General features: G+C 42.1%; 1 long non-coding RNA gene across 1 annotated transcript; it reads left to right on the top strand.

The window, feature by feature from the left end:
• The first annotated feature begins 6,695 nt into the window (after nt 1-6,695).
• Nucleotides 6,696-8,014, top strand: LOC118004045. The gene is made up of 3 exons (XR_004677473.1): nt 6,696-6,908; nt 7,446-7,510; nt 7,984-8,014. It is a non-coding gene; the product is annotated as an uncharacterized LOC118004045 (long non-coding RNA).
• Nucleotides 8,015-9,239: the final 1,225 nt, after the last annotated feature.

Raw genomic sequence — 9,239 nt, 5'->3', positions numbered from 1 at the left:
GCAGATTCTTCCCCAGAGCCTCCAGAAAGGAATGCAGCCCTGCCCACACTTAGACTTGGGCCTAGTGAGACCCTAAACAGAGAACCCCATTGACCTACGCTGGACTCTGACCTACAGAAACTGAGACAGTAAATGTGGGTTCTAACCTTCAAAGTTTACAGTAATTTGTGGCAGTAATAGCATATGGTTGTACACGGGCTTTCTGTTTTTTGTCCAGAAGGTATGAGCAGTGGAGACCCTCCTTTCTTAGGAGGAACTAATGAAGCAAGCGTCTTCATGGCAAGGTTCTATGGGCAAACTTGGTCACTGTGTTCAAAGGGGTGAAATGGCTTGGACTCTTGTTTTATAATCTAGATCTCTGCAGTTCAGTGTGGTAGTCACTAGCCACAGATGGCTTAAATTGAAATTTAAATAAATAGAAATTAAATAAAATTAAAAATTCCGTTCCTCAGTTTATTAGCTACATTTTAAGTGTTCAACATCCATATGTGACTAATGGCTACCCAATTGGAAAGCACAAACAGAATATTTCCTTTATTGCAGAAACTTCTATTGGATGGTTCTGGTTTAGATGAGTAACAGCAATGACATTTGATTGCAATTTTCTCATTTGGAACACTGAGAGGTAGGATTCTCTTACTCTCTAGTAGAACTATTATAAAGCAGAATGCATGCAAATTTCTCCCATCTGAAGCAAGAAAAGAACTTTGTGAAAACTTTCATGTCTCTGCTTTCTTCCCTTATCACTTGCATAAATAGCCTCCTGGGGATAGAAAACCCTAGACTTGCAGTAGAACACTCTGGGAATACCAGAGACAGGGTATCAGGCCTCACATTTTTCCAGATGAAGTACGGGTTACAATGTGGTAAATGGTATGGGGAGACTGGGTGGCTTAGTAGGTTAAGTGTCTGCCTGGGATCGAGTCCCACATCGGGGTCCTTGCTCAGCAGGGGTCTGCTTCTCCCTCTCCCTCTCAAGTAAATAAATTTAAAAAAAAGAATCTTAAAAAAAAAAAGGCAAATGGCCAAGAAGTCCCCTGGCCTGTGCTACAGGATTCTCCAAGGGTATCCTGTTACCATAAGACAAAGGTAGCTGCTGGGGCAGGCCACTAAGTTTACCCCTGAAGTAAAAAAACCCAAATAGGCTATAACTGTTAGACTTGACTCTTCATGTTGGTTTTCAATGCCCCAAAGTGACACTAACCTATAAGAGTGAAAAGAGGCTTATTCTCTCATAAAACTGAAGCATTTAGGCGCTGGATCAGACTTCTGCTTCAGGCTCAAACAACAAAAGTTGAGCCATAAGACTTCCTGGTCCACCTCGTTCGTAACTTGTCGTGGACTAAAGCTTGCAGGTGAAGTAGTTGGAGAGGTATGGCACACACACAGGAAAGAGTCTGGCTCTGGGGTTAGAAGAGCCAAGTCTGAATCCTGCATCCATATTGTTGTATTATCCTGAGCTAGTTAACAAAACTTTATGAGCCTTTTTTCATTTGTGATTCTTCGGGTTGTTGCAGGGTTGTAGTATGGATTAAAGGAGAGAGATGTACAGATTGTCCAGCAAACTCGAGTTGCTCAGGGAACAGTAGCTAATGTCACTTACACGTGTCAGCCCCAGGTTGTTTCGGGAAAAACCAGTCACATGTGTGGTCTTGTCGCCATTCTCACCTCAGTCAGTGCTCCTAGAGCCATATCCTCAAGCCAGTCATTTCAACAATTGCACTCCCCCCCACACAAAAAAATTCAAATGTCCTACTCCCTCACCTCTACCCAATATATTCCTTTGAACATCAGATACCCTTTGATTCCTGCATGTTACCAACAGCTCCGACTGATTATTTCATTAAGATAGAAGCAACCAGAAAAAAATTTCCACAGGCTCCTACCACCACACCTGCAAACCTTCTGGCATAGACTCTGCCTTTCTTCCTGCTTATAGGTGAATTGTTTGTGCTTTTATGTAAGTCAGTCTCACCACCTCTGCACTGGATCCAGCCCCTCTTCCCTACTCTAGAACTTCATTCCTGCAATTGTTCATCTCTCCTCCATCATTAATTTTTCCCTTTTCACTGGATCCTTTCCATTGCATCAGAAATACTATAATATTTTTCATACATAAAAAAATCCTTCCTTGGGGCTCCTGGGTGCCTCGGTTGGTTGAGCGACTGCCTTCAGCTCAGGTCATGATCCTGGAGTCCCGGGATTGAGTCCCGCATTGGGCTCCCTGCTCGGCGGGGAGTCTGCTTCTCCCTCTGACCCTACCCCCTCTCATCCTCTCTCTCTCTCATTCTCTCTCTCTCTCAAATAAATAAAATCTTAAAAAAAAAAGAATGCTTTAAAAAAAAAATCCTTCCTAGACCCCTGTCCTTCTTCAACTTGTAACTTTTTTTCTCTGCTCCCCTTTATAGTGTCCTCCACTGCTATTTTCTCATCTCCCTGAATTCTAATGCTAGAGCGTCTCAGGGTTTAGTCCTCAGAACTCTACTCTTACCTGTCTATGCTTACCCCCAAGAGGATCAACAGATTTCCATGACTTTAAATACCTTCCGTATGCTGCAAATGTCTATGCTCTGCCTGGATCTCTCGCTTGAACTACAGACTCTTATATCTCACTGCCTAGTGAACATCTCCATTGGATGTCCAATAGGCATCCTAAACTTCATATGTTCAAAAATGTTGATTTTCAGGTCCCAGCTTCCAAATCTGCTCCTCCCTGACTCAGAAATGAAATTCCACTCTTCCATTTGCTCTTGCTAAAAATCTTGGTTTTATCTTGATCCCTCTTTTCCTATCACATACCTTACCTAGTCCATCAAAAAGCAAAAGGAGAGGCACCTGGATGGCTCAGTCAACTAGGCATCTGACACTTGATCTCAGTTCAGGTCTTGATTTCAGAGTCATGAGTTCAAGCCCCACGTTGGGCTCCATGCTGGGCGTGGAGCAAGCAACGGGAGAATGGAGGAGGGGAAGGTGGGAGCAGAGTAGGAGGACCCTAGACTCGCCTCCTCCCACGAATGCAACTAGGTAACTCTCAAATCATCCTAAATACCCCAAAAATTGAAGAAAAAAAACCACCTGAGGACTGGCAGAACAAACCCCACAACTAAAGATAGAGAAGAGGCCACAATGAAGAAGGTGGATTGAAGATTATTAGACAATAATCTAAGGCAATATCCCAGTTGTGTAAACTAAGGTATAAGATTGGTATGACTTGGGGGGCGCCTGGGTGGCTCAGTTGGTTAAGCGACTGCCTTCAGCTCAGGTCATGATCCTGGAGTCCTGGGATCAAGTCCTGCATCGGGCTCCCTGCTCAGCGGGGAGTCTGCTTCTCCCTCTGACACTCTCCCTTCTCATGTGCTCTCTCTCATTCTCTCTCTCAAATAAATAAATAAAATCTTTAAAAAAAAAAAAGATTGGTATAACTTATATATATGCTAGACATGTCAGCTGTGTTTTCTGATATGCCTATAGACCCTGCTGAATGGCTGCCCTACATTCACCTGTCACAACTCAACTGATGTAGAAGTGAGCAACTAAAAAAAAAAATCAGATAATCATAAATATGCCAGTGACCTATTACATATTCTGATACATTAAGAAAAAGAACTGAAAAAAAAAGCAAAGGTAGATCAAGAGTCCCAAAAAGCTATTTAATTGAGACCAGAGAAAAGTCCCAAAACACCAACCAATACTCCTCTCTAGTGACCAGAATTCTGACATAACCTACGTGTATTCACCCTTAATTCAGCAAATATATTTGGAGCATTTATCATGTTCCAGGCAATGTTCTAGGAACTAGAGATATAGCAATAAACAAAAACAGGTAAAATTCATGGAGCTTACCTTCTACTGGGGAAAGACAGAAAACTTGTCAGATGGTTAAGGAAGAATTCTTCAGGGTAGGGGGACAGGAAGTGATTGAAGGATACTGTTTTAGATAGGGTGGTCATGGAAGCTTCCACAATAAGGGGACAGTTAAGCATAGACATTTAAGCATTGAGCACAGTGAGCCATGCAGATATCTGGGGATAAATTATTCAGGTAGGAGAGGTATGTGCAGAGGTCCTGAGGCAAAGGTGATCTTGGAGTGTCCCAGGAGATGGAAAGAAACATCTGTAATTAGAGTGGAATGAGTGAGGTGGGAAGTGGTGGGAAATAAGATCAGAGAGCTGGGGTGAGATCACATAGGCCTTGCAGCCCAAGAAAGGGATTTGGGGTTTTATTCCAACAGGTAGGAAGTCAGTGGAGGATTTTGAGCTGAGGTACATCATGATCTGACTCACATTTTAAAAGGAGCAGTCTGACGGTGGATAAAGAATGGACTATATCAGGGAGAGGGTGGATACCGGGAGACTAGTTGGGGGGCTTGTTCCACTAACCCAGGTGTAGGAAGATGGAGCTTGACTTAGTTACTGTGGAGATGGCAGGAAGTACTGGATTTAGAATTCATTTTGAAAGTAGAGATGACAGGGTGTGCTGGTAACATGGTAGATGCATAATTTATATTTGTTGAGTGAAGAGATACACAGTGTATTCTGGCTTGAGGCAGGACTTTTCCCTGGTCTAGATGAAATATTCCTGTCATTGACAGCCCCCACCTCGCTTTGTTCTCTTTCCATGCTCATTTTCAACTGTCTGATGATTAACACTTTGTTCCACATGCCCTGACTCTAGGGAGGGGTGTCCTGAACATTGAACACTAAGGTCACTGGAAAATATCTACAACTCTAACTTAGTGAATTGGAATTCTGGATTATTTGTAATTCTCTTGTCAATTTTCCTCAATCTGACCATCTCTCTTTGTGCTGATAAAGTTGAGCTCCAAATTTGAAAACATGAGACCCAAACTCTGCAACATGGTGGTCCCACATGGTCCTTACACTCTGTTGGGCCCATTCTGAGCCATTAATTGGACTCTCTTTTTGAGAAGTTTTTCTCATCTTAGCAATTGCAGGTTTCTTATTACTCTTCAAATTCTTATTCATTTTTTAATATGTGGAATTAATATAATTGGGTAGGAACTCAGTTACCATTGTTGGAAGACTTACAGAGTTGTTCTTTACTCCCAGGTCCTTTTTTTTAATTCCAAGGGCAACAGTAATGCCCTACCAGGACCAGGACAGGGGTGGGGCAAGTGCAGTGCCTAGGGAACATTTAAGGAAGCAGTCACCTAAGGGCCATATAAGTGCAGGGTGGCACCTGAGAATGGGGGCCTCCTGAAGGGCAGTTCTGGGCACCTCCATAGCCTCACCCTAGTTCTGGCCCTGATGTCTACAGAGAAACATTTTGGTTTATTAACCGGGCAACTGTAACATCAAGAGCAGGACCTATTTCCCACTGTTTGGCCATGACTGTGCAACAGAAAGCTGCTCTCTGAGAAAGCAAATGGCATGGAGAGAAGCCATGTTCTCTAGGAAGCTCTGCCAATTTAGAAATTAAAACCAGTAGGAAAATGGTGACAAACATTATCGAGGTTCGCTTCATAATCAACTCAACAAGCTACTGGCATTACTTTGCTGAGGGCTACCTAATCTGGTAATCATATCTATAGCATTTCTATCGTGTTTGCAATTCCTCAGATACAGCATTTAAAAAAACAGTTGTTCTTTACTATCTTCTGTGCCTTGTTTTTACATATTACAAAAATTAACAGAACAAATAATGGCTGCAGTGTGAATGCTTTGGACAATCAGGTAAGGGCTTATTTTTAAGGTTGGGTTAACAAATTCCATTTTCAAGAAGAGCCCAAATTGACTGAGTGATTCTAAATTAGCTCTTTAGTTTTTGCCCTTAACCACTGATAATGCCATTATTAATTTCAATTACTTAGAGGCAACATTAATACACGTGAAACAAGAATGGCGATAAAGGAATAAATTACTTGTTGCAAGGCAGAATGACATTTTGACTGGCACAGAGATTTTTTTTCTTTCACGCACTTTGTGCTTTGACATTTCACTGGCACAAACATTTCACAAATTCTTGACCTAATCTGATGTACTGTTGTTTAGCAATTGCTGACATGACATGTTTTAACCTCAAGCTCACTGGATTCCAAATGTTACCTTTTCCTGTCAATCAGGGTTGGATGACCCCCAAAAAACAATCCAAGAAAAAGTCTATGTACCTAGGAGGTTAAGGATATTTTCCCAGAATGGAGAAAGAGAAGGTTGAAGTAGGAAGAGGTATCATTCAGGGCAGTTGTGGGGTGGAAAGAGGGCAGAAGACAGAGCCCCAGGGGACCCCAACATCTTGAGAGAGACAACATCCTCAAACACAAAATATCTAGGAATAAACCTAACAAGACATAGGTGGGGCGCATATGACAAAAATGTAAAACTTAGGGATAGAAGAGATTTAAAAAATTGATAAATATATTATCTTTCTAAAATGGAAGGCTGTATTGTATAAAAATGTCATTTCTTCTCAAATTACTTTTTAGGTATACCTTGACTCACTGCCTGTGGGTATCGGGAAGAGGTCACATTCATATTAATACCCAGATTTTGCTAGCTCATATGCTTCTCTTGACATCTTCTGCCTCCCAGGTCTTTACTCAAGAACAAGCCAACTCACAATGCTCTGCTCTGTTCTCCTTTTTAAGGGTTGTAACAGAAATCCTGTCAGTTTCAAGTAATACAACAACTCCAACAGTGATTTAAATGATAAAGACATTTAATTGTTTCCCATCATCATTCCAGTGGTAGGCAGTTCCAGGAGTGATGCACACTGGCTTTCTCAAAATCATCAAGGACCTAGGCTCTGGTTCCACTTTTGCCAACCTGGGAAAATTTTTCTTATTCTTAGACTGTTGCCTTGTGGATGCAAGTCAGAAGAACCATAGCTTCAAGCATAATGTCCACACATAACCATGTTCAAGGCAGGAGGAAGGAGCAGGGACGAAAGGGGTATGTACTTTTTTTTTTAATTCTGGCAAGACATATTTTTCTAGAACTTAGTCCCAGCAGACTTCCCCTTGCATCTCATTGTCCAGAGCTGGGTCATATTGCCCACCTCTAGACTAATCACTGTCCAAGGGGGACTGCAACTGCATGATGGATTTTGATCAAACATGATTCATCCATGGATAGGATGAATTCATTCATCCATGGCTGGGAACATGGCTGACAGAACAAAACTGTTGTTCTGTTAGCGATGGAGAAGGGGACATGGCTGTTGGGTAGGCAGCCAGCAGAATTTGCCCAAAGATGCAATACCCACAGGCATTTGAGAGAGGCCTCTCGCAAGACCACTGCTCTGCTGGCTGCCCCAGACTTTTTTGATCTGTAAGGCACAGTTACTCTCCCTAGTGGCTGCTCCCCGTCTTCAGAGTATTGAAGCTGCTTGGCTGCCTGCAACAAATAGGGGCAGAGTGGCCTTCTCAGCAATGTGCATCATGTTGCCTGCATCTCACAGCATTAATCTTTGTGTCTGGTCTTGCCCAGGTGGTCATGGAAATATCTCCTGCCACAGTGTCCTCTTCCATTTGACTTTGTGTCAGATCCTGCTGGTGAGCTCACTCAACATCCATTCTCATCTCCCTTTTCCACCTGCATTCTAGAACCTGGAGGCTAAATATCTTTTATAGCCTCCTTTGCTAAGAAAGGTAGTCATTTCTGTGACAGTTTTGGGTTCTGCTATGTGAGCAGAAACTTGCTAGGGGTTTCTGGGCAAACCTTCGTTTTGCTGATACAGGTCCTGGCTTCAGCTTTGATCATAGTGCTACAAGTTTGACATGATCCTAGTCAAAGTACTGATGATATTATTCAGGGGGATGATAACACAATTATTCTAGAGTTTACCTAGAAGTATACAGAAATGAGAATAGCTAGAATATTAGCTTTAATAGGGCAGGGATTATATAAAAGCAACTTACATTTTGTTTCTTCCAATGCTTTTATGCTTTGAAAAAGACTTCCTAATTCTGAAATCCTTTAAATATTTATCTTTTTTCTGTTTTTTTCTGGTGCCTGGGTGGTGTAGTCGGCTAAGCTTTGGACTCATGGTTTCAGCTCAGGTCTTGATCTCAGGGTGGTGAGATTGACCCCACGTGGGGCTCTGCACTCGGTTCCGAGTCTCCTTGACTTTCTCTCTCCCTCTCCTTCTGACCCTCCCCCACTCCCTGCATGTGCACTCTCTCTCTCTCTGAAATAAATAATCTTAAAAAAACCCCAGAAAACTGTGTACCAGAAATCACTATATGCAAACGTATGAGGCAAGCAATAAACTGGGAAGTCTCCTGGTTTCATCTGGTGACACGGGAGCATGGTATCAAAGAGTAGGGGCAAGAGTCAGTGTTACTGGAGTATGGGGTCTCCTTAATACCACAGGCTGATGATATTATTATTCCCATTTATCATCATCATTATCATCATCATCATCATCATCATCATCTCCATTTTGTCAATGACTACATTAGGAAGTTATAGTTGCCCCAAATCAAGTGGGCACTGAAGTGCCCAAAATCAAGTGTACTGAAGCCCCAATCCAGATGTCTCTGATGAAAAAAGCCAGTTCCTCTTTCTACCACACCCCACTGCCAATGAAAAGTTATATCAGAAAAGTTAACTTTCCAACTGAATTAGACATAATCAGAGGAGTGGGGCAGAAGACAGTGATTTGAAAGACACGGAGAGCAAGAGGGATTTGTAATAAAGGGGAAAGATGGAAATGCTACTTAACCAAACACAATGTCCAAATTGGGTCTAGGATCACTGGGGGTGGGTAAGTAGGAAGAATGGACTCCAAATCCATGTTGCCTTGACCTGGACCAAATTCCTGGTGATACATAGCCAAGGCAACATATGGTGGAAAGCGCACAGAACTTTAACATTAGACAGATATTTGTTTATCTCCTTTCATCACTTACTAATCACATGTCAAAATAAGGATAAAACTGAATCCTTAAGTAATCCAACCACAGCCTCCATCAGATTGCAGTTTTTTCTTCTCCAAGGATATTGAGTTTGGGGCTCTTGCTCCCAGTATTTGGCATCCTCCTAAATTGCATTCCCAGACACCAATGGTATAGTCCCAGAACTATATTTAAAGGTGTAGGTGTAGCAGTGAAATTGGTTTGTTGCCAACAAGACCCCAGTAAACATAATTTTATTCAGATTGCAGGTATCCACCCAAACTCGATGCATTAAATACTCCACACTGTTTTTCCTAGATTGACATTGCATAAGGATTGCACAATTGCACCACAGCCATCCAGAGAATAGTATTTTTTATTATTA

This window comes from Mirounga leonina, unplaced genomic scaffold, assembly GCF_011800145.1.
Source record: "Mirounga leonina isolate KUSES-001 unplaced genomic scaffold, KU_Mleo_1.0 Mir_115, whole genome shotgun sequence".
Classification (NCBI taxonomy): Eukaryota; Metazoa; Chordata; class Mammalia; order Carnivora; family Phocidae; genus Mirounga; species Mirounga leonina.
Note: the sequence above shows the minus strand (reverse complement) of the source record. Positions and strands in the feature narration are given on the sequence as shown.